The 26,238-nt window shown below is 42.1% G+C and overlaps 1 protein-coding gene and 1 long non-coding RNA gene across 2 annotated transcripts in view; both read right to left on the bottom strand.

Annotated features, from left to right (window-relative positions):
- The window catches only part of PELI2 (pellino E3 ubiquitin protein ligase family member 2), a 208,744-nt gene that overhangs the window by 94,227 nt on the left and 88,279 nt on the right, over positions 1-26,238 (bottom strand). The gene's annotated exons all lie outside the window — the stretch shown is intronic.
- On the bottom strand, positions 16,827-26,057 carry LOC125908761 (uncharacterized). The gene is made up of 2 exons (XR_007453429.1): positions 18,700-26,057; positions 16,827-18,488 (listed from the first exon to the last, which is right to left on the bottom strand). It is a non-coding gene; the product is annotated as an uncharacterized LOC125908761 (long non-coding RNA).

Consider the following 26,238-nt stretch of genomic DNA (forward strand, 5'->3'; position numbering starts at 1 on the left):
TACAGCTTGGGAGGAATTAAGATGTGGGAGAAGTAGGGGGCCAGGATTTCCCTCATCCCTCAAACACAACTGTATGGAGGTCAGAACACTTGGAACACCCAGGAATTCTTTCTGCAGAAAAATCTCCTAGACTATCCCCACAGGTGAAGGGAGACAGGTTGGCAGGGCAGAGGTGTGTGTATGTAAATTGGGAGACATAAAACAGAGTGGGCACAGAGGGGAGAGATTTTTTGTGTTAGGACAAGAAAAAAACCTCTCCAGACCATGAACTGGGGAACAAGAAATAAGGAGAGCACCAGTCTCTACTCTGCAAACAGCTTTAGGAACTGAAAATCAGAGTTTTCAAAAGTACCAGACTTTCAAATCCAGACCAAAGCTGCCATGTGTGTGCAGGGGAGGTGAGCCAACCGGGCCTCAGCAGCGATCTCAAGGGCACACTGGGAGACCACAGTCTTCTCCCTTGAGTACTGTGGGAAGAGGGTATATGGCCCCCACCCCCAACAAGGACAAAAGACCCTGCTGGCGCCAGCCATATCAGCAGGGTGGGGTGGTGCTACCCCAGAACCAAGTCTGGCTGTACAGGATCCCTTAAGACATCAGGTTTTGAATCCCAGAAGAGAGCCTGGGAGGTGTGGGAGACTGGGGAGTGGGACATGCCAGCCCCCTGGGCTATTCTGTGAGGGCTGCCTGAACAGCGTGGTTTGGGACACCCCACCTGGGGAGGAGAGACTGGGGTGTCGCCATTTTTCTCCCCATCACCAACATGGTGGGGTTTCAGGCAACAGCACAGCAGCCCCCAGTGGAGGCAGTGCCGCTTAACATCAAACCCCACAACTCCGTGCCTGGTAACCGCTGATCTACCCAAGTGGGACTGACACTGACCGACCCAGACGGCCTCTCCTCCAGACCAGCACAACCACTGGTCCCAGGCACCAACAGACAACAGTCATGCGGTTTTGTATATTCGTGCGTTTTTCTCTTTTCTTTCCTCTCTTTTCCCTCTTTTTTCTTTCTACCCTCCTCTTTTTTATTCCTTTGGAATCAGGCTCATAGTTTGACTTCATTTTTGGTCAATTCTTACTATATATATGTATTTTTTTTCTTTCTTTCTTTGTTCATGTTTTTACTCTATACTTTTTACACCTTTTCTGTATCTCCTTCATCTTTATTTTTCTCTTTCTCTGGATTAAGCCTTATAGTTTGATTCTCTGTGTGGTCTTTTTTTCTCCACCCCTTTCATTTTTTTTTTTTTCTTTGTATGGGATGAGGTTCCCCACCCTTTCCTTTTTTCCAGAGTTACTTCAACAAGCAAACAAAGTACACCTGGTCCAAACACTCCACCACTACAAGCAAGGAGGAGCTTTGTGGAGGACCGAACAATGGGATAGAGCAGCCCGAGATACAACAGAGTATATGCAACACGCTCCAAAAACACTTCCTGAAGTGCCAGGCCTTGGACAACGTATGACCTCTTGTTAATATAGTAGTACTCGCAGGTACAGGACACAAAACAAGTTATTAAAACACGTAAAAGACAGAAACCTAGCTGAAATGATGAAACAGAAAAATTCTCAAAAGAAATTCCAGGAAGAAATGACAGCGAATTGCCCAAGACAGATATAAACAATATATCTGAACAAGAATTTAGAATAACACTCATAAGACTAATAGCTGGGCTTGAAAAAAGCATAGAAGACAGCAGAGAATCTATTGTTATAGAGATAAAAGACCTAAGAAATAGTCATGATGAATTAAAGGTTGTAAATGAGATGCAAAATAAACTAGATGCAGTGACAGTGAGAATGGAGGAAGCAGAAGACAGAACAGGCAAAACAGAAGATAAAATTATGGAAAATTATGAAGCTGAAAAAAAGAGCAAAAGCAAATTACTAGACCACGAGGGGAGAATTAGAAACCTAACTGATTCAATGAAACCAAATAATATCCACATCATACGAGTTCCAGAAGAAGAAGAGAGAAAGGGGCAGAAGGTTTATTTGAGCAAATTATAGCTGAGAACTTCCCTAATCTGTGGAAGGAAACAGGCATTCAAGTCCAGGAGGCACATAGAACTCCCTTCAAAATCAAGAGAAACAGGTCACCACCACAACATATCATAGTGAAACTGGCAAAATACAAAGATGAGAGAATTCTGAAAGCAGCTAGGTACAAATGGGCCTTAACGTACAAGGGTAGACACATAAGGGTAGTAGCAGACCTGTCCACTGAGACTTGGCAGGCCAGAAGGGAGTGGCAGAAAATATTCAGTGTGCTGAATAAGAAAAATATGCAGCCAACAATCCTTTATCCAGCAAGGCTGTCATTCTGAATAGGAGAGATAAAGGCTTTCCCAAACAAACAAAAACTAAAGGAGTTCATCACCACTAAACCAGCCCTACAGAAGATCTCAAGGGGGACTCTGAATGGAAAGCAACAAAGACTACAAAGGAGTATCAGGCACAAAACCTACAGATAACACAATGACACTAAATCCATATCTTTCAATAATCACTCTGAATGTAAATGGACTAAATGCCCCAGGCAAAAGACATAGGGTATCAGAATGGATAAAAAAAAAAAACAAAAACAAAACAAAACAAAACCATCTATATGCTGCCTACAAGAGACTCATTTTAGACCAGAGGACACCTGTAGATTGAAAGTGAGGGGATGGAGAACCATCTAGCATACTACTGAATGGCAAAAGAAAGTCGGAGTAGCCATACTTGTATGAAACAAACTAGATCTTAAAACAAATACTGTAATAAGAGATGAAGAAGGGCATTGTATCATAGTTAAGGGGTCTATCCATCAAGAAAATCTAACAAAAATGTTTATGCCCCCAATGTGAGAGCACTCAAATATACAAATCAATCACAAACATAAATAACTGTATAGATATTAATACCATGATTGTAGGGCACTTTAATACACCACTTACAACAATGGGCAGAGCATCTGGGCAGAAAATCAATTAGGAGACAATGGCTCTGAATGACACATTGGATCAGATGCACTTAACAGATATATTCAGAACTTTTCATCCAAAAGCAGAATACACATTCTTCTTGAATGCACATGGAACATTCTCCAAAATAGATCATATACTGGGTCACAAAACAGCCCTCAATAAGTATAAAAGGATTGAGATCATACCATGCACATTTTTAGATCACAACACTATGAAACTTGAAGTCAACCACAAGAAAAAATTTGGAAAGCCCCAAATACATGGAGGTAAAAGAACATACTACTAAAGAATGAACGGGTCAACAAAGAAATTGAAGAAGAAATTAAAAAATATATGGAAGTAAATAAAAATGAAAACATGATAGTCCAAACACTTTGCGATTCAGCAAAGGCAGTCCTAAGAGGAAAATACATTGTAATCCAAACCTATCTCAAGAAGCAAGAAACGTCTCAAATACAGAACCTAACCTCACACCTAAAGGAACTAGAAAGGCAGCAGCAAAGAAACTCCAAAGCCAGCAGAAGAAGAGAAATAATAAAGATTAGAGCAGAAATAAACAATAGAGAATCCAAAAAAAACCAGAATAGATCAACGAATCTAAGAGCTGGTTTTTTCAAAGAATAAACAAAATTGGTAAGCCCCTAGCCAGACTTCTCAAAAAGATAAGAGAGAGGACCCAAACAGATAAAATCTCAAACGAAAGAGGAGAGATCACAACCAATACTACAGAAATACAAACTATTAGAGAATACTATGAAAAATTATATGCCAACAAACTGGACAACCTGCAAGAAATGGACAAATTCCTTGACACTCACACACTACCGAAACTCAAAAGGGAAGAAACAGAAAATTTGAACAGACCCATAACCAGCAAAGAAATTGAATTGGTTATCAAAAATCTCCCAACAAGTAAGAGTCCTAAGCCAGATGGCTTCCCAGGGGAATTTCACCAGACATTTGAAGCAGAGTTAATGCCTATCCTTCTCAGGCTGTTCCAAAAAATAGAAAGAGAAGGAAAGCTTCCAAACTCATTCTATGAAGCCAACATTACCTTGATTCCCCAAACAGACAAAGACCCCACTAAAAAGGAGAATTACAGGCCAATATCCCCGATGAACATGGTTGCAAAAATTCTCAACAAGATACTAGCAAATTGAATTCAACAGTATATTAAAGGAATTATTCACCATGATCAAGTGGGATTCATTTCTGGGCTGCAGGGCTGGTTCAATATTTGCAAATCAATCAATGTGATGGATCACATTAATAAAAGATAAGAACCATATGATCTTGTCAATAGTTGCAGAAAGAACATTTGACAAAACACAGCATCCTTTCTTAATAAAATCCCTCAAGAGAGTTGGGATAGAAGGAACATACCTTAATGTCACAAAAGCCATACACGAAAAGGCCCACAGCTAATATCATCCTCAGTGGGGAAAACCGGAGAGCTTTTTCCCTGAGATCAGAAACACGACAGGGATGTCACCCTCACCACTGTTGTTTAACATAGTGTTGGAAGTCCTAGCCTCAGCAATCAGACAACAAAATGAAATAAAAGGCATCCAAATTGGCAAAGAAGTCAAGCTTTCACTCTTTTCAGAGGACATGATAATCTACATGGAAAACCCAAAAGACTCCACCAAAAATCAATGTACAGAAATCAGTTGCATTTCTATACGCCAATAATGAAGGAACAGAAAGAGATATCAAGAAATTGATCCCATTTACAATTGCACCAAGAACCCTAAAATACCTAGGAATAAACCTAACCATAGATGTAAAAGATCTGCATGCTGAAAACTATAGAAAGTTTATGAAATAAATTGAAGACGACACAAAGAAATGGAAAAACACATTCCATGCTCATGGGTCAGAAGAACAAATACTGTTACAATATTGATATTACCCAAAGCAATCTACAAAATCTACAATCTCCATTGGGATTCAATGCAATCCCAATCAAAATAGCACCAACATTCTTCACAGAGCTAGAAGAAACAATCCTAAAATTTGTTTGGAACCACAAAAGACCCTGAATAGCCAAAGTAACATTGAAGAAGAAAACCAAAGCAGGACGCATCACAATCCCAGACATTAGCCTCTACTACAAAGCTGTAATCATCAAGACAGTATGGTATTGGCACAAAAACTGACAGACCAATAGAAATAATGGACCCACAAATATATGGCCAACTAATCTTTGACAAAGCAGGAAATAGTATCAAATGGAAAAAAGATACTCTCATCAGTAAATGGTGCTGGCAGAACTGGACAGCAACATGCAGAAGAATGAACCTGGACCGTTTTCTTACACCATACACAAAAATAAATTCAAAATGGACGAAAGACTTAAATGTGAGACAGGAGAAAACAGGAAACAACCTCTTTGACCTCGGCTGCAGCAACTTCTTACTTCAAATGTCTCTGAAGGCAAGGGAAATAAAAGCAAAAATGAACTACTGGGACCTCATAGAGGTAAAGAGAATCTGCACAGCAAAGGAAACAGATCAACAAAACTAAAAGACAACTGATGAAATGGGAGAAGATATTTGCAAGTGACATATCAGATCAAGGGTTAGTATCCAAAATCTATAAAGAACTTACCAAACTCAATACCCAAAAAACAAATAATCCAGTGAAGAAATGGGCAGAAGACATGAATAGACATTTTTCCAAAGAAGACATCCAGATGGCAAACAGACACGTGAAAAGATTCTCAACATCACTCATCATCAGAGAAATACAAATCAAAGCCCACTGAGATACCACATCACACCTATCAGAGGGTCTAAAATTAACAACTCAGGAAACAATAGATGTTGGCAAATATGTGAAGAAAGGGGAACCCTCTTGCACTCCTGGTGGGAATGCAACTGGTGCAGCCACTCTGGAAAATAGTATGGAGGTTCCTCAAAAAATTAGAAATGGAATTACCCTACAACCCAGCAATTGCACTACTAGGAATTTATCCAAAGGACACAGGAGTACTGAACCAAAGGGGCACATGCACCCCCATGTTTATAGCAGCACTATCAACAATAGCCAAATTATGGAAAGAGCCCAAATGTCCATCGACTAATGAATGGATAAAGAAGATGTGGTTTATATATACAACGGAATACTACTTGGCTAGGAGAAAGAATGATACCTTGCTATTTGCAACAACATAGATGGAACTATGGTGGGGCGCCTGGGTGGCTCGGTCGATTAAGCATCCGACTTTGGCTCAGGTCATGATCTCACGGTTCGTGAATTCGAGCCCCGAGTCGGGCTCTGTGCTGACAGCTCAGAGCCTGGAGCCTGTTTCAGATTCTGTGTCTCCCTCTCTCTGACCCTCCCCCGTTCATGCTCTGTCTCTCTCTGTCTCAAAAATAAATAAACGTTAAGTGGTGAACCATGGAAATCTACTCCTGAAGCCAAGACTACACTGTATTTAGCTAACTTGACAAGAAATACATTTTTTAAAAAAGAGCAAACACCCAAAAAACTAGTACAATGTTTGAACAAATTTTTAGAAATAGTATAGCAAATAGCTACAGATGAGACCCTTCACCTAGATTTACCAACTGTTAACTTTTTACCACACATGCTCCTTTTTTTATGTAAATGTATTTTTATCCTGGACAAAACCATTTTAAATGTTACATTTCACTCCTATATACTTTACAGTGCTGTTAAGAAGGACATTCACCCAACCATAACCACAATACCATTATCACACTGTGATACAACACCAAAACTCAACAACTTGCCATTTCTTAAAGGTTGCAATGTAGAATCTGAAATTACATCAATGAGCTTTTCTTACTCCATTAAATCCACTGGTCCAACTTATACTTTTGCTCTTTTGGCTACATACAAGTAACATATGTAACATGAATTAAGGATGTAACCAGTCATTTGGAACATACTAGTTCACTGAATTATGTAGAACTTCCGTATGTTGACACATTAATATACGTATTTTTTACTTTGAGAGAGAGCACAAGCGTGAGCAAGCAGGGAGGAGGGGCAGAAGGAGAGGTGGAGAGTGTGTGTGGGGGGGGAAGGGAGATGGGGGAGGGGGAGAGAGGGAGAAAGAATCTTAAACAGGCTTCATGCTCAGTATAGAGCCCAATGTGGGGCTCAATCCCATGACCCGGGGACCACGACCTCAGCCAAAATCAAGAGCTGGGCGCTCAAGTGACTGAGCCACCCAGGAGCCCCAACACATTAATATTTATTTTTAAAAACCACCTTATTAATATCACTACCAAGCTCATCAGGAAAGTCTAGCCTCGGTGACCAACAAGTTTTCCAAATCCCTGATTCTGGCTTGAAAGTTTGAATTTTAACACAGGCAACAAAACTCCCTGTGGTTTTCCTTTCGAAAATGGGTACCAAACACCCAAGTCTGAATAACCATGTCCATAGATCATCCTTCTAAAATGCTGCTCGGTTACACTGGCCAGTTCCACGAGCAAGTCCAGCCACCCAGTGCTTTCCCAGAGAAACTAGCCTGCTGTGCTAGGCGACAGGTGCTTTAGGTGTACTTCTCATTTCCACATGAATAAAAAGATGTGCACTCAGGGCTGAGATGTAAGAAGAGTGTTACCACCTCAAGTGAAGCTGCATTTTCTTTGTAACTTGCAGGTGTTTGTGGCAACAAAGAACAAAATGACCACCGTTTGGAGCGCTCACTGCCAGGCTTCAGGTTAAGGTGCCAGGAGTTTTACCCCAACACCGAGGCAAAGACAAATGCAACAGTATCCTAACCAGCCTCCCCTTCCCACCTACACTACACCTCGTAGGCACATGGAGCTACTTCTCATTGTTGGAGATTTTGATGCGCCTCAACAGTCAGTTCCTCTGTTCTCCTCACCCATTTGTCTTCAGGTCTGAGAGGTCATCTCCTCTGGAAAGCCATGACTCCCTGAAATGGGGTCAGGTTACCCTGCTCGGCACTTGCACAGCACCTGTTTACCAGGGTACGGGAGCTTTAGTAAGGAGCTTCTGAGAATCGGGGCCCCTCTGGCGCCTGCCCCTCATCTTGGCAAGCACTCAAGAGTGATTCTCTGCTCACCACACTGACTCCTCGACTTTTAAGCTCCCTCCATGAGGCTGACTGATGCAACTTGGTAACAGCACATTGAATTTAGGCACCAATGCCACGCCTGTCATGTGAGAGGTGTCTGAACGAAAAAGATGAGAGTTTTACGTTTGCCCTGTGAGTCCCAGTCCTGAATTCTCAACAATCTCAATGTGCCTATCATCTGGATAAGGATCCAGACTCCACCCAGAGAGAAGGCACCATGGCCATCACCCGAGGCAGCAGGGTCCATGCCTGCTCTCTACTAGTAGGTCATGCCAATGTAGGTGTTCTCTACCCTCTGGTCACACAAGAAAGGCCTCTGCTGCCCTCACTGCTGCCCAGCACTGGAGCCCACTGGGGTGACGGTGTTCCAGGCCCCTTTCCAGCCCTCTGGCTAGCAACTGCACCATCCCTTTCCCCCTCTGGGTTCAGGTGACATTTAAGCTTAGCTGTGCTTTTTCCACACCGTGTGACACCATATTTTTATGGAAATATAACCTACTGAGGGGAAATTGACTGCCAGAAAATTGGTCCCTTTTCTTAGTGCATCCCACCAATACCACATTCTACTGGGACTTCTGATTTTCTTACTAAGAACTCCTCCTATTAAATAAACTAAGTTCCTGGAGAACAGTGAGCATATTATCCCCAGTAACTACCATGGTACCTAGAATATAGTAGGTGCTCCAAAAAAAATATCTGAAGGGATTAAATGAGATATTATAAAGTTCTTACCACAGTGACTGGGACACAGGACACAGCGGAAGCCGATCTGATTTTGATATAATGACACTGACAACAATGTTAGGGTTTACGCAGAGATTCAGTAATTTTTTGCTCTACTGGCCTTGTTGACAATGTGCAAAGTGTTATTTGTTAGGACCCAGTGATCTTAGCATGTGTCCAAGGGCAGTGAGAAATGACACAGTTAATGAATCTTAAACTTTTTTTTTTTTAACGTTTTATTTATTTTTGAGACAGAGAGAGACAGAGCATGAACGGGGGAGGGGCAGAGAGAGAGGGAGACACAGAATCGGAAGCAGGCTCCAGGCTGTGAGCCATCAGCCCAGAGCCCGACGCGGGGCTCGGACTCACGGACCGCGAGACCGTGACCTGAGCTGAAGTCGGACGCTTAACCGACTGAGCCACCCAGGCGCCCCGACACAGTTAATGAATCTTAAAACCCTCTGTTCGTTCTGCTCTTGGGTGGTAATTTTTGTCATTCATTTCCACTGTCTTCCCAGGATTTCACTGTAGACTCACAGCTAAAAAGCCACGTAGTCACTGAAATCTATGGGCCCTCATTTGATAACTTGTGCTGTGCATTTTGATTAGGCACAACTAACGTGTTTCCAGGCAGGGCAAGTTATCCCCACAGAATGCACAGCGAACCCCTCAGAAGACAGTACTGACCAGTTTAATAAAAGGGGTGGCAGTGATCCTGGAGTTTCAGAAACCACTTGACAGAGTTCCATATCAAAGGTTAACAGCCAGTGTAGGACAGCCATAAACTGAGAGGGAAATTGGTATTAGACTGAGAAAACACTGAACAACAGGAAACAAAGAAAATGCTCGAGGAGGACTGGGAAGTCTTACATGCCGCCTGAGCTGGTGATGAATTCCAGGATTTTTAGGTTACTCTAAAACATCTGAAGGGAAAGCACTCTGGGTACTTGAGGCTCGCAGACCCATTAGAAAAAGAGACCGTAATGAAACACTGGAAAGAGAACTAGCACATCCAGCCTGGCACGTGAGAAGAGTCATTCCCTGAACTCTGAAATGGTAACTTGCTAGAGCACTTGGAATGACAGCTGGAAGGAAACTCTTAAAAGGTCAACCTATGAAGTTCAGCAAAGAAGAATGTTTGTAAGAGGAGGACAAACAGAAGACTGTTTTGTCAACTAAGGATTACTTTGAAAAAATTCTTCCTTGAGAGGGAAATGGAAAGGTGATATGCAAACCACCATTCGACATAACTTTTGTTTTTCCCCAATTAGCCCTGGTAATAAGGCAGAACTAAGCCGTTTCGGTCAAGTAAAGGGAAGTAATGTGAGGTACTGACCCTGTAATCTGATGATGAGAAAGTTTCTGAAGTTACCATTTGTTCTAATTAGGTCACCTTCCTACTGTAAATACCCCAGTAAATGAGGTGTGTCATTTCAGTACTCAACCTTTGCAAAGGAGAGGAAACTTCTGAATAGCAGCCACGCTTCCTGCTGGGCAGCGTTTGCTTGCAAACTAGCTGCTCCTTGGTAAGTTATCTGTGGGCTTTTCATGCATCAAAATGATGGTTACTGGTTGGTCCGGAGGAAAAAAAAAAAAATTCCAATTCTCCAATTACCCTCTTCAACACTCATGATACTTAGAATAGCTTTTTATTTCAACTGCACTGACTTAACCGCTCCCCAGGCTGTTTCCCTTACTTCCTAACCCCAAGATGCAGCTCCCAGCCAGCCTCCTCCCCTGGCAGAGGGGCTCCAGCATCTCCTCGGGACTAGTGCTGTGCCGGCCAAAAGCACCCACCACATCTGGTCTCCGCGTGAATACCATGTGGAGGTCTAACCCTGGACTCACGTCCATAAACCACAGAATGCTTTTCCGTTTTAAATATCTGTTTTAATTTTCCATCCAGTCGTCCCCTTTACCTTCACTTTCCAGCGTCCCTCATGCTTCAGGTTGTGATGGAGGAGGAGTTTACCCTTGCTCAGCCCACACCTCCTGCCTTCTCTAGGATCTTGCCCAGTTACCCACCCTGTATTTTCAATCTCCCCTTCCGTGTCCTGTTTAACCATGCTCAGGACTCTTCTATGTTAAAAAATATATATAACTCCACTCCCTCATCACACTCTCACCTCCTATTCAAATCACATGAGTTTCCCGATGCATAGAGCAGCATGAACTCTTGTCGTATACTGTATTTAATGTACCTGGTAATAAGGCAGCAGAGGAAAGGGTCTATATCTGCAGGCAGGCTGACCTAGAATAAAGCAAAGCATTCCTAAGCTTACTCTCGGATGGAAAAGCGAAGGACTGTCCATAGGTGCTTTGAAGTGACAAAAAATACACTAGTGCCAGTTGTGGGCACCTTCCAATGTTCTGAAAAATCACTGATTTCTGCCAAACACCTCGGCCTGAGACCAGGCATCCGAGCATGGGAGAAGATCACCCACAATCCCACAGCAAATGAGAGAGGAGACAGAGAATGAGAGAGAGAGAGAGAGAGAGAGAGAGAGAGAACCACTGACTCAGTTGTGATCATGTGACGTTCAGCGTACATACTACTCATATTGCAAGACATCGCTCGTTTATCAACTTAAAATTTAGTAGAAATGTTTGCTTGCCTTGTGCAACACTTGCAGAACATGTTACTTGCAATCCGAGGTTTTACTGTAATTAGGCAGCCGGATTTTTGGTGAAACATTCCTAACCACATCTCCGGAAACCACAGTGCAATGGAGGGAGCCACCCACTAAAACAGCGGAGAGAGATTTATCAGCGGCTCAGAAGCATCACTTCACAACGACATGGAGGAGAGCCTAGGAGAACTACATGGTCTCAGGTGGCATCTGATCATACTATTCGATCAGATTATACAAGGAGAGGTATTCTTCTCAAATGGCATTTGTATGGTAGGCCCTTAACCAGTGTTGGTTGAATGCATGCACAATACACCGTAGAGACGAATGTGAACTTAAAAAGCAGAATGGCACTGCTGTGCTTGAAATCCCTAGCCCACTCCTGGATAACTGGCACCACTGGATGCACTGGCATCCAAGACTTCGGTATGAAAGACTATCTCACGTTAAGTAGAAGGCACCTGGCAAACCTACTTAAAGAAAAATGAAAGTATCTGTCACAACTTTTAGCTTCTCTTTCTCCATATTTTCTCCATTTCTCCTAAGGAACACTCTCACGGAAAGCACACCAGCAAATCCAGAATCATCCTTTGAAAGAATGAATTGTGAAGAGCTGCAGGGCAACAGGAAAAATTTCCAGTTTCCTTTTCTGGCTTCCTCACTGAGGCTCACTCAGAGAGCACATCATTTATTTGGAATCCCAAGCAGGAAGTAGGTTCTAGACCTCCAAATTCGCAGGCCAGTGCTCTGCCCTGGGTTTACACTTACAGACTGAAGCTTAATGTTCTTTTATTTGGTGTTTGAGGTCAAGATCAGATGTATTTTAATAAAGAGGGCTGTGTACGTCTTTTTGATGTTGAAAAGGCTGTGAAATGCAGCCATACTTGTGAAATCCCCAGGCAGTTTCATTTAATAATGATCACTAATAGCCCCTGGACCAGGCAAAAACCTGTGAGCCAAACAATCAGCATGTTTGAAATGCAAACGTAAGATAATTAATGAAAATGCCGGCAGGTCTTCTGCTAAAGCCCATTACAATATTAAAAATTAATCTGGGGCGCCTGGGTGGCGCAGTCGGTTAAGCGTCCGACTTCAGCCAGGTCACGATCTCGCGGTCCGTGAGTTCGAGCCCCGCGTCAGGCTCCGGGCTGATGGCTCGGAGCCTGGAGCCTGTTTCCGATTCTGTCTCTCCCTCTCTCTCTGCCCCTTCCCGTTCATGCTCTGTCTCTCTCTCTGTCCCAAAAATAAAAAAAAAAAAAAAAAAATTAATCTAACAGGAATTTTCATACAGGGAGACCTGAGTTACGAACTCAATCACGCTTTTTCAAGAATCATCTTTGTAAGTGAACAGTACAGTTCAGGCAATTATCAACATCCTGAAAGTCTAATATCCAAGATTTCAACACATAGGATTGTATTTATGGTTGAGTGTTGATTATATTGATTATTTCCTAATCTTTTAATGAGATTTCTTTCTTTCTTAGTCATAATTTCTAGTTCTGGATGGTACCTTATGTGGAAAAAAAACCCAAAAAACAAAAAACCACCCAGGCACCCCATAAACCCACCTCATTTTAAATGGAATCAGGAAGCCAGAAAGGGGAAGCTCTCACACCCTACCATTGGTCATCAAGTACAGACCCAACAAGAATAGAAGAACCTTACAATTCTTGCAAGTGGGTAACTACTACCCTAAACAGGAGGAAGGTTTTCTCCTTGTCCAGCAATAGTCCTGCCAATGAGAGGCTGTCACAACTCAGCCAATGAGAAGCCATTACACTCTGAACTCCCAGTTTACTCCAAAGGACATTTTGTTTGTAAGAGCCCCTCGCCCCCACCCCCTTTCCTCTGTAAAAGCTTAGCTTTTGTTCTCCAGACTTGCTTATGGTTTTGCAATAGTGTGCATGTCCTGAATTACAATTCTCTATTCCCAGAATGAAACCATTTTCGCTGGTAAAATAACTGACAATGTTTAAGGTTAACACCTACATGTCAAAATACAGTGTGTGGTCATTATGAAAGCAGGCTTGGCCATCAGACCAGGTTTGAGTCTACTTCTCACCATCTGTGAGATCTTGGGGAGGTTCCTTAATTACTTTCTGCCTCAGATACCTCATCTGAAAGATGGAGATGATAAAAGTCCTATGTTGTGAAACTTAGAAGGGACACAAGAAAATCTAGGAAAAGCTCTTAATATGTGGCAGCACTCTATATTTGAGCTCTAATTATTATTATGGCAGGATGGTATGGTAGCTGCACGGAAAAGTAGCCAGAAGTACATTTTGTTGCCCATAAGGAAGAAAAACAACACATATTTGGAAAATGAATTGTGAAGTAGATTATGAAGAAAATAAACATTTATAAAACCTTGGATTCTGGTTTTAAACCATTCCTCCCGATTTTGTACAAACTCTTCATTAATCACTTAAGCTGCCGACTGCCAGGAGACCCAAGCTCGATTCAGAGCTGTGTCTACCACGTGAATACTCCAAGGGCCGCTGCACACGTAACGCAGGTTTTTGCAGTGCAAGTAAACTGTGAGTACATGCAGTCAACACCAAGCAAGAGAAGATTTATCGGGCACCACCTGTGTGCATGGCACAACCATAAACAGAACCTGTAGCACAGAATCAAATCCCTGGATCCCAACAAGCTGAGTGCAAATCATAAATACTGGAGAAAGAGCTGAGAAACTGGCTTCTCACATATGTTCACATATTTTAATTTACCAAAACAACTTTTAACTCTCTATGCAGCCAGTAGGGTTCATGTCTAATCAGAATAAATATGTCAAACTGGCCATTAAACTCATTTACAATGAGGATTTCACGCAGACTTGCCAGTTATCAACCTTGGTTCATTGCTAGCCACACCCGGAGAAATCAACAGGAGGAACCAGAAGCACTGTGTAGATTTAATCAGCACATTTAGAATATTCTATTTTTATATTCCTGATAATAAGGAATGGTTTCCAATCACATTTTAGGAATCTACCATCTGTGATTATTGGACACTTCCCTCCTCACAGTTCCTAATTCTTCACTGGATTCCACCCCAGCAGCAACATAGGAAGAGAAGAAATGACCCAGACTAATCCTGCTCTTGTCTAAACACAAAGATGGAACAGAAGTAAATGGCTTCTATTAGAGCCCAAGCGGAACGGAGACATTCAGTTTCCAAACACGAGTATGTGGAGAGACTCAGGACGGTCACTAAAGAGGACTCGAAAACATCATGTGATCGCCCTCCCGAGAAAAGTCTTGAGCAGCAAGACAAACTCTGGCTTACACATGACAGTAACAGAACTGCTGTTGTTTACAGAATTACTGTAAGGAGAGAGGTGAACTAAAATTAATGAAATTTAAGAGAGTAACAGTGGAAAATAAGGCAAAATCTGGCTTTTTGAAAGTAGGAGTAAAATAAAATACATCTAAACAAAAGAGGAGAAACAAAAATATATGATTATAGGAGTAAAAAAAGGGGGACATAATCATAGATATGAATGGTTATGGGAAGAGTCAACTGTACAACTTTCACTCCCAAATTAATCTACAAATTACATGCAATTCCTAACAAAACTCTAACATGCCTTTCGATAGGACCTGGCAATCTAATCCGTAGAATTCACATGGAAGAGAAGAGAACCCAGAATAATGAAGACACTTCTGAAGAACAAGGTGGGTGGGGCTTACCTTACCAAACATTAGGATTTATTGGGAAGGTGTAGTAATTAAACTAGTGTGGTGTTGGTCGAGGGATAAACAGACCGATGGAAGAGAATACAGAGCTATAGATCTGGGTCCACATATTTACGTAGGAAGTTAGTATTTGACTGGAAACCAGGTAAAGTGCAGAGAAAATTGGTTCCTGATGACAAAAACAACAATTCTAGATCTTCGCTTAGCTTACAACCTACACAAAATCAACTCTGGTTTAAAGTCCTAACCATGAAAAGCAAAACTTTATTTAAAACATATTAAAAGACAGTATCAGAAATCAAAACTACAATGAGATATCACTTCACACCTGTCAGAATGGCTAAAATCAACAACACAAGAAACAATGGGTGTTGACAAGGGTGTGGAGAAAGAGTAACCCTCTTACACTGTTGGTGGGAATGCAAACCGGTACAGGCACTCTGGAAAACAGTATGGAGGCTCCTCAAACAATTAAAAATAGGATGAATATACAATCGAGTAATTCCACTACTGGGTATTTACCAAAAACACTGATTTGAAGGGACATATGCACCCCAGTGTTTATAATAGCATTATCTACAACAGCCAAATTATGTACAGCGCCCAAATGTCCACTGCCGATGAATAAAGGAGATACTGCGGTGTGATATATATCTATATATAGATGTACAGAGATATACAATGGAATATTAATCTGCCATAAAAAAAAGAATGAAATCTTGTCATTTGCAACAATGTGGATGGAGCTACAGAGTATTATGTGAAGCAAAATAAGCCAGAAAAGACAAATACCATATAATTTCACTCATATGTGAAATTTAAGGAACAAATGATCATAGGGGGATAAAAAGAGGTAAACCAAGAAACATACTCTTAACTATAGAGAACTGACGGTGGGGGCGGGTGAGGGAATGGGTGAAATAGGTGATGCGGATCAAGGAAGGCACTTGTGATGAGCACTGGGCATTGTATGTAAGTGGTGAATACTAAATTGTACACCTGAAACTAGATTACACTGTATGGTAACTGGAATTCAAATAAACACTTAAAAAAGGATAATATCAGAAACAATGTCTATGACACTAGCATAGGAAAAGATTATTTAAATAAGGGACACAAAAGCACAGGCTATAAGCAAAGGGGGAAGAGGGGAAGAAGCAGATTTGCCTGACTACATTAAAATCTAAAACCTCTCAACTTGCACATCCAGCATGATGGAGTAGGAAGGTCAGTGAAGTCCTCTCCCCAAATAAGTCTGGTAACATCAAGTATTTGTAAGAACATGGAGAAATAAAAACTCTTACTGGTAGGAGTATAAAATGCTACAAACATCTTGGAGAACAATTTAGCAACAGTGACACAGAAGATGAACTTCTGTCTTACCAAGCAACTCTATTCCAGGTGGTAGGTCTGGAAAAACTGCACGTGTCCCTGAAGGACCCTAACCCTGCTCTACCCCATACTGAAAGCGTGTGTCTACATTGCAAGAGGCAAAGAGATCTGAAGAACAGAACAGAGAGACAAAGAGGGCTCGTAGGATCGTATGGAAATTCAATATACAGGAACAGTGGCAAGTCAAGTCAGTGAACAAAGGATGGTCTACTTAATAAAGGGTTGGGGCACAACTGCTTCTCCTGAAAATAATGCAGGTGGACCCCTCACCTCACAGCATATATATGACCTCATCACATCCTTCCACCACAGTTCTTGGATGTCACTAGTTATCCATCAGTATCCTTTTCATCAAACTGAAATTTCATCAATCACTTTTATCACTCCCATAAAAACCATTCCCTTGGTCCTATTTGTCAGACTCTAACCCAATTTTCTTCTTTCTTCTTTCTCCACAGCTGCATCAAAACATTCACAACAGAAAAACATACTAGCGTCCCTTTAAATCAGTCTCAACTCTCGAGGAGGGATTTCAACACCATCCTAGCTATTCTGAGTTAACTTTCTTCCCCGCTCTACTACCTCCTACCTCCTTCTTCACATACTCTCCTTACTTCCCAATTCCCTTTTCTAGGAGAACAAAATCCATTACGTGGGAGCTCCTCATTCCCCTAACAGACACACCTGCCCAAGGACCTGTTTCTCCTATTTTACACCTTCTTTCTCCTCATCCTCAGTCTTCCCACACTACTGGATCATCTCCATCAGAATCTGAACATGCCTTCCTGTCATCCATCGTTAAAAAGTAAGAGTGAAATACCCCCGAGCTCCAAATCCTCAACTCCTCCTCCCCTGGTTTTGCTGTTCCCTGTTGCTGCACATCCAAAGGTTGGCACAGGTGCGTTCTTCCCGTCTTCAGCTCCACTTTGCTCAGCCCATTCCACTCCTGACTTTGTTCCCACTACGCCATCAACTCTGCATTAGTCAAATAACCACCAACCAGCAAGCTGTCAAGCCTAACAGTCACCTCTAATTAGCCTTCGTCTTCTGGTACCACGCAACAGCATCTGACATCAGCTACATTCTTCCAAGCTCTTGGTTCTCCTATGTTTCTGGTCACTCCCTGTCCATGTATTTATATGTGTTTTTAATGTTTTTATTTTTATTGATTGATTGAGAGACAGAGCGCAAGTGGGAGAGGGGCTCTGAGGGACAGAGCCCGACACAGGGCTCAAACTCACAAACTGTGAGATCATGACCTGAGCCAACGTCAGACGCTCAACTGACCGAGCCATCCAGGTGCCCCGCTGTCAGTGTATTTCTAAAGGTGGGGTTCTCTAGTGCTCACTTCTGCATCTTCTGCCCCGGTCTGTACTGCTGAGTTTCAGAATCGTATCTCCGATTTGTATACTTAACCCTTCCACTCATATCCCAGTGGCACCTCAAATGAAACAGTTACCAAACTCTTGAATTTCCCCTACCTTGGCTCCTCTCTGTGGCCTTCAATTCCCCAAATGACCTCACCATCCATTCAATTACAATTTATTCCTCTCAGTGAGTCCCACTCTTTCCACCTCAAAAATAGGCTCAGTTCTCTGTATTTTCACTGTCACCACTTCTGGTGTTATTAGTCAAGGCTGTCCAGAGAAACAGAACCAGTTGTGTGTGTGTGTGGGGGGGGGGGGTGTACACGTGCGCATGCACATACACGGAGAAAGTTTTGGCTTTTGTTTTTGTGTTTTACGGAATTGGCTCATGTTGTTATAGAGGCTAGCAAATCCAAAATCTGCGCCATGAGCCTACGAGCTGGAGACCAGGGAAAAGCTAGTGCTACAGTTCAAGTGTGAATGCGGTCTACCTGGCTACTGCAGAACTCCCTCTTGTTCAAGGAGGCCAGTCTTTGGTTCTATTCAGACCTTCAATTGATTAGATGAGGCCCATCAGCATTATACAGGGCAATCTGTTACTCAGAGTTCATGTGTTAAAATGTTAACCTCCAGGTTGATGGGGGGTGGGAGGGAGGGCGGGGTGGGAGGGAGGGCAGGGTGGGTGATGGGTATTGAGGAGGGCACCTTTTGGGATGAGCACTGGGTGTTGTATGGAAACCAATTTGACAGTAAATTTCATATATTAAAAAATAAAAAAATAAAAAATAAAAATAAAATAAAAAATAAAAAAAATAAATAAATAAAATAAAATGTTAACCTCCAAAAACACCTCAAGGAACATCATTCTAAGTGTTTGACCGCATATCTGGGCCTCAGAGCCCAGCCAAGGTGACACATAGAATTAGCCATCACACTAGTCTAAGCCGTTCATCTCTTACCCAGCCTATTAGAGTAGCCTATCTGGTTTCTCTGCGTCCATCCTTACCTTCCCTATCAACACTAAAACACTCGTCCTTCATACATTCTCTCCCTAAACCCCCCACAGCTTCCTACTGCACCTAGATTAAAACCAAGGCCCCTTAACAAGACATGAAGAAGCCGTTACTTCTGAACCCTGGTCTCATCCCGGACTCCAACTCTCCACTTACCAATCCTCAAATCTGCCTCGGGGTCTTAGAATATCCTGCCGGTTATATCTTCTGCCCCCCTCTCTGCAAAGCTAACTTCTATGTATCCCTTCGTAATTCAGCATGGCTTAAGCTTGTGTCCCTCGACCCTAGACCCGCTGTTTCCTTGATAGCACTGGGCACAGACGGAAATTATGTATTTGTTTGGTAACCTATTTACCGCCTGCCTCTGCCAGGATAAAGCTCCACTAGTTGAGGGATCAAGTTTTACTCATCAGTACAGAACCCGGGGCCCAGCACAAAGGAGATGCTCAATTAATAATTGATTTAAAAATAAAATTCAAATGGAAGAAAAATCTAAGTATAAAAAAAATAAAGTCAGGGAGTGCCTGGGTAGCTCAGTCGGTTAAGTGTCTGACTTTGGCTCAGGTCATGATCTCACGGTCTATGGGTCTATGGGTCTATGGGCTCTGTGTTGAATGCTTGTTCGGAACCTGAGCCTGCTTCAGATTCTGTATCTCTTTCTATCTCTGCCCCTCCCCCACTCCTGCTCTATCTCACCCTCTCAAAAATAAATAAGTGTAATAAAAGAAATTTTTAAAAAGTCAGGGGTGCTGGGATGGTTCAGTCAGTTAAGCATCGGACTCTTGATTTTGGCTCAGCTCATTATCTCATGGTCATGAGACTAAGCCCCGTGCTTGGCTCTGTGCTGAGTGTAGAACCTGCTTATGATTCTCTCCCTCTCTCTCCCTCCATCCCATCCCTGCTTGGATGTGCACGCGCACACGCTCCCTCTCTCGCTCAAAGTCAAAAAAGCATTTGAAAAAGTATAAGATATGTAAACCTTGGGATAGAGTATTACTTTTCTTTAATTAAAGTTTTTTTAATGTTTATTATTTTTCAGAGAGAGAAAGAGAGAGACAGAGTACAAGCAGGGGAGGGGCAGAGAGAGAGGGAGACACAGAACCGGAAGCAGGCTCCAGGCTCTGAGCCGTCAGCACAGAGCCCGATGCGGGGCTGGAACTCACAGACTGCAAGATCATGACATGAGCTATAGTCGGCCGCCCAACCGACTGAGCCACCCAGGTGCCCCAGGATAGAGTATTTCTTAAGCATAACAGGAAACATAAATCATAAGTGAAAAAATTCCACATATGATTACATCAAGGTTAAAAAAAAAGCCTCAAATACAGTGAACAGAGTTAAAAGACAAAGAAAATTGATAAGACCTCTTTGTTATATACATCACATATGTAAAAAAGTCCAACAATACAACTTAAAAATAGCAAGAAATCTAAACATTAGATCTTTAACAAATGCCAGGAGATTAACATAAATTCTACACTTCACCCATCAGATTGGCAAAAAATTAACTGACATCTTAGAATTAAAAATGAGGGGCGTCTGGGTGGCTCAGTTGGTTGAGCATTTGACTCTTGCTTTCGGCTCTGATCGTGATCCCTGGGTCGTGGGATTGAGCCCCGCCTCGGGCCCTGTGCTGAGCATGAAGCCTGCTTAAGATTCTCTCCCTCCCTCTGCCCTTCTCCCCTGCTTGCCCTCTAACATAATTACAAAGAAAATAATAATAATGAAAAATACTTTTTAAATCTGAAAACACAGATTTTAAAAACATGCTTCTATTGGTCCCTTTTCCCATGAGCAGCAGTGTACGTGCTTCATGCAGTGCACCAGACAGGTCTGGTGAGAGGAAGGGATGTGGAGACACAAGGGCATGGAGACCGTTTCCTTACAGCCACCTCTGCAAGGAATCCATAGTTTGTTTGAAGTAGAGGATCACACATTTTTCCAAAGCAAAGCGCATCAACCCAGGGACAGTGACATAATCATGGTCTCATCACCAGAAGTATAATATCAAGGACTACAAAGTTTTCCATGGCTCCAATTCCTTCTTAAACGTGGGCCAAAAGAACTTTCTTCAGAAATCAATGCCAAACATGTTCATTTCAGGGTCTACAATTTGTACCTCCCCCCCAAAATGCTTTGGAAGGAAAGAGGTCTAGTTATTTCGAGGAGGGAAATTACTCCTAAGAAATATCTTCCTTCTTTCTAGCTTTTCAGTTCACTTGGCATCATTTTTATTTATAGAACCAAATCTGGTAAATTGCATTAAAAAAAACACACACAGCTAATATTTTAAGCATTTTGATATCCTATTTTATTTCCCTATTAAGATGAATAAATGGCTAATTCTATCAGACTCTCCTCCCACCCCTACCCTAGTAATCCTAAATTGACCTTCTGGAGTCAAAACATCGATTTTGGCAACTGGGAATGTGCTCACGGAAATGGTGCTCTCCCGCTGGAGGCTCCAGTCACATCCTGCTTGACAACTACACGTGCAAAGTGCAGCCCGCGTCAGTCCTCCGCCTCTAAGAATGGTGTTCAAAACTGCTTGCTACACAGGTTAAGCTTTTTGACGTGTGATTCCTATTCCTCCCCAGCTTTACAGAGGTATCACTGACGTAACGTGATGTAAGAATAAGGTGTGCAACATGTTGACTTGACACACGTATACTGCAAGAGGATCATTACCACAGCTTTAGCTAACACCTCCATCATGCCATGTAATTACCATTACTCTTCTGGGGTGAGAATACATAACATTTACTCCCTCAGCAAAGTTCAAGTATATGATACAGTTTTTCTATAATACGGTATTATTGGCTATAATCACTATGCTGCACACTAGATCCCCAGAGCTTAGAACCAGACGTTTGTACCTTTGACCAGCATCTCCCATTTTTCTCACGCGCCAGCTTGGTAACTACCGTGCTAAGTCTCGGTTTCTGAATTCAGCCTTTTAAGATCGTCCATGTAAGTTAAACCTATACTGGTTGTCTTTTAGCCTTATTTCACTTAGCATAAATGTCCTCAAGGCCCATCTGTATTTTCATAAATGGCAGGATGTCCCTTCTTGTACCTGAATAACATTTGCGTGTATGTATGTGTACACACACACACACACACACACACACACCCCATATCTTTATTGACTCATTCACTGACAGATACTTAGGTTCTTGCCATTATCTTGGCTACTGTGAACAGAACTGCAACGAACCTGGGAGTGCAGCTATCTCTTTGAGACCCTGTTTTCATTTCCTTTGCATATATATCCAGAAGTGCTAGGTCATACGGTAGCTCTATTTTTAGTTTTCCATATCGCTTTCCATAGTGGCTATACCAATTTACATTTCAACCAACAGTGGATAAGAATTCCCTTTTCTCCACATCTTTGCAAGTGTGTATCTTTTGGAGAACAAGCATTTTAACAGGTGTAAGGTGGTATCTCATTGTGGTTTTGATCTGCATTTCCTTGATGATGACTGACGTTCAGCATCTTGTCATTTACCTGTTGGCCATTTGGATGTCTTCTTTGGAAGAGTGTCTATGCAGTTCCTCTACCCATTTTAAAATATCAGCTGGTTTTTTGCTATTGAGTTGTAACAGTTCTTTATGTATTTTGGGTATTAAGACTCCTTATCAGAAATAATTTGCAAATATTCTCTCCCACTTTGTAGGTTGCCTTTTCATTTTGTTGGTGGTTCCCTCTGTTATACAGAGGCTTTTTCGTCTGATGTAAGCCCACTTATTTTGCTTTTGTTGCCTTGGCTTTTGGTGTCAAATAGACCCACGTCAAGAAACTTACCCCTTGTTCCCTTCTAGGAGTTTTACGTTTTCAGGTCTTCCCTTCTTCAATCCACTTTGATTTCTGTGTATGGCTTAAGATGGCAGTCCAGTTCCATTCTTTTGCACATGGCTGTCCAACTTTTCTAACACCATTTACTGAAGAGACCATCTTTTCCTATGGACTACTCTTGGCTCCTTTGTCATAACTTGGCAATATATTTTTGGGTTTATTCCTGGGCTCTCTATTCTGTTCCACTGGTCTAGGTATCTGTTTTTATGCCAATACCATTCCATTTTGATTATTACAGCTTTAGAATACAGTTTGAAACCAGGAAGCATGATGCCTCCAGCTTTGTTCTTCCTCCTCAAGACTGCCTTGGTTATTGGGGGTTTTGTGGCTCCCTATGAATTTTAGGATTGTTTCTTCTAGTTCTGTGAAAATGCCATTGGAATTTTGATAGGTAGTGCATTGAATCTGTAGATGGCTTTGGGTCTGATTCATATTTAAATAACCAAAAGATCTCTACGGAACAACTCTAAAATCTGAAAAATGGTTTAACATAAACTAAAACTAGCTAAGGTGGCAAAGTTTCCTCTGATGGGTGGTCTCTATTATTTAACATAGAAAGTGGTGGCATTTCGAGGAAAGGTATCTCCACCACATGTTCCTTTAGTGCCAATTTTCATAAGTGAAAATGTCTCCACTGCTTCCAAGCCTTTAGCTCAATTGCTGAAAGGTCTTTCACACAGTAATTCTGTTTTATGGCCATTAAAATGCCCACCTAGCTTCAGAGCTGCCATAGTGAACAGATGCTGCTGGAAACTGCTTCAGCCTGAAGCCAGCTGTGAGCGATGTGAGAATGGATGGTTCAAAAAAAGCATCCTCCAAAAACGCAGAAATGGTGCCTCAGGAGAACACTCCATGTGGAAAGGTCAAGCACAGCTCTTTCCTGGTAGAAGCAGTGCTGGTCTCTCCACACCCCACTAGAAGACAAGGCGATGGCGAAATGGTAAGAAGCAAACACAAAGACAGTGTGTAAAGACTGAACCACAAGAGACTTTCAGCGGGGGGTTCTACCTTATTTTAGCAGGGGGTCCCCTTTTCCTAGGATGGTTACAAGGTTATTTTTACAAGGAATACCAGAAAGGAACACTCATTTTATAAACTATTTCTGGCTTGCACGCATCCTTTAGCCTGCGTGGGTGCCGAAAATTTTTTTATTGAAAACTGTAGAATCTTGTATCAAGGAAAAGCATTAAATTAATGGATCATCCAGTTTAAAGCTTTAGACTTAATCCTCATCAGTGGGAGGAGAACGCCCCTGGATTCATCGGGGCTGTCTCTGTGCACAGAGTACAGGGATATCTGATACAGCTGGCCCCTGAATTCTAATACCAGGACCAACCCTCAGGCCTTACTTTCACATACATAAAGAGCAAGATCTTAAAAGTACTAATCCCTTAACAATTCCCAATTGACTCACTTTGCAAGGAGGAGAAAAGAGGTGCTGGTAGACCAAAGGAAGCTGGAAAGGTATAGGGGCCAGTCTGTGAAAGACTTCACAAGCCATTCTCTGAATATGGGGCCTTATCGTATGCATGATGGAAGTGAAGCACTGGGCAGACCCAGCAGTATGAAGAAGAGCACACCTCTCATTATCTTGAAAGTATTTTAGCGCTTCAGGGGCATCTAAGAGATATGAAGAGTCTATGGCCTGGAGTAAAAGAACAACTGTTAAGGCCTCATCCATCCATCCAAGAATTACTGCAAATGTCAGCACCAGGCACTGGCAACAGAGACGGGGAGGGGCCGGGGGTGGGGGAAGAGAGCATGGGGTCAATGAATCTGCATTGTGTAGGCTCTGGGGGCTCACTAGCCAGGGGGAGATGCCCAGGTATCACGGGAAAGAAAAGGTAAGCAGGATACCAAGGGTCTCACTTAAGACTACAAAGTCGGTGGTGACGGGACTAGAACCAAAGACAGGAAGTTTAGGAGCAAGTGGGACACAGGGAAACAGGTTGAGAAGCAGACACTTAGGACAGGAACAGAGGTAATGTTCTAGTAGGGAGAGGCAGTGAGCCTGTGGAAAACACCACCCACCACAGGGGTATACTCACGGTCAATACCCCACAGTGCATGCCATAAAAGTACCTTATACTCAGCTGTGGCTTTTATAAGTGTTTTTTTTTTTTTTTTAAACCACATAAGAGTCCACAAAGTTCAGGAACAACAATTACTTTAATAAAAAAAAGAATAAGGTGATAAAAGACTTAATTTCTCAGACCAAATGAAGATCCAACAATAAAAATATAGCAGTTAAGAACCTGAGGCTCAAGCTACCCAAGCAATCCTAGAAAGGTCATATAATGCTAGGTAGGCTTCACTTTTCCTACTAGGAACAATGACCAGGTAGCTCTAGAGTCTTCCTAATATTATAGAAAAATGGTATCATAACTAGGGATAAATTATATACTCCTTTGACAAAAAAGGAAGCTGACTTTTCAAAATTACATATTAAAGTACTTTTTAATGTTTATTTTGAGAGAGAGTGAGCGAGCATGTGTGCAGATAGGGGGAGGCACAGAGAGAGGAAGAGAGAGAATCGCAAGCGGCCTCTGTGCTGTCAGCACAGAGCCCAGTGTGGGGCTCGATCCCACGAACCGTGAGATCATGACCTGAGCTGAAATCAAGAGCTGGACACTCAACTGACTGAGCCACCCAGGCGCCCCTGAAGTATTTTTCTAAACTTAACAACTTAAAGTTTTAAATTTTAAAGATTTTGAAAATTCCCACTCTTTATCAAGTGTGTTTTAAGACTCAGATCAATAAGATACTAAAAGAATATTTATCATTAACATTTTTGGGACTAACTAATGGATTTTTTAAAACCTATAAGCAGTACAATTCAATCGCATATATCATCAGAGGAGCTATTTTGTGCATTTAAGTTGTTTCAAGTCCCTCTGGTAAGTATGACTACCTGCCTATTTGTTTGCAACTCCATCTTTTTTCATTCTCAGACTGTAGAGAAAATTTTTTTCCTGCACAAAAATCTCTGCTGATCCTTTTCCCCCAACCAAGCCCCCGCCCAACCTCCCCCACACACTGCCTTTTTTGTTTGTTTTTTTTATTTCTATGAATTAGCAGCCACTGCCACAATCAAGGCTTTGGCAAAAATGAATTTGTCCTTGTCAGATTAGATAAAGGGTGAAATTCAAGATAGAGGGAGCTTCAACTGACTGGGGTAACAGAAAAATCCTCCTTCCTTCCAGCCCATACTGCTGCCTGGAAGCCTTCTCACCACATTCCATCCCAGTCTGGGGACAGAAGGTCTTAATGTGCCTCCAACCTGAGGAAGAGAGAGGCTTGGGACTGAGACGGGAACTGAGAGCAGCCCTTCTTTTTTTTTTTTTTTATTTTTTATTTTTTTTATTTTTTTAATTTTTTTTTTTTTCAACGTTTTTTATTTTTGGGACAGAGAGAGACAGAGCATGAACGGGGGGAGGAGCAGAGAGAGAGGGAGACACAGAATCGGAAACAGGCTCCAGGCTCCGAGCCATCAGCCCAGAGCCTGACG

This window comes from Panthera uncia (genome assembly GCF_023721935.1).
Source record: "Panthera uncia isolate 11264 chromosome B3 unlocalized genomic scaffold, Puncia_PCG_1.0 HiC_scaffold_1, whole genome shotgun sequence".
NCBI classification, from domain to species: Eukaryota; Metazoa; Chordata; class Mammalia; order Carnivora; family Felidae; genus Panthera; species Panthera uncia.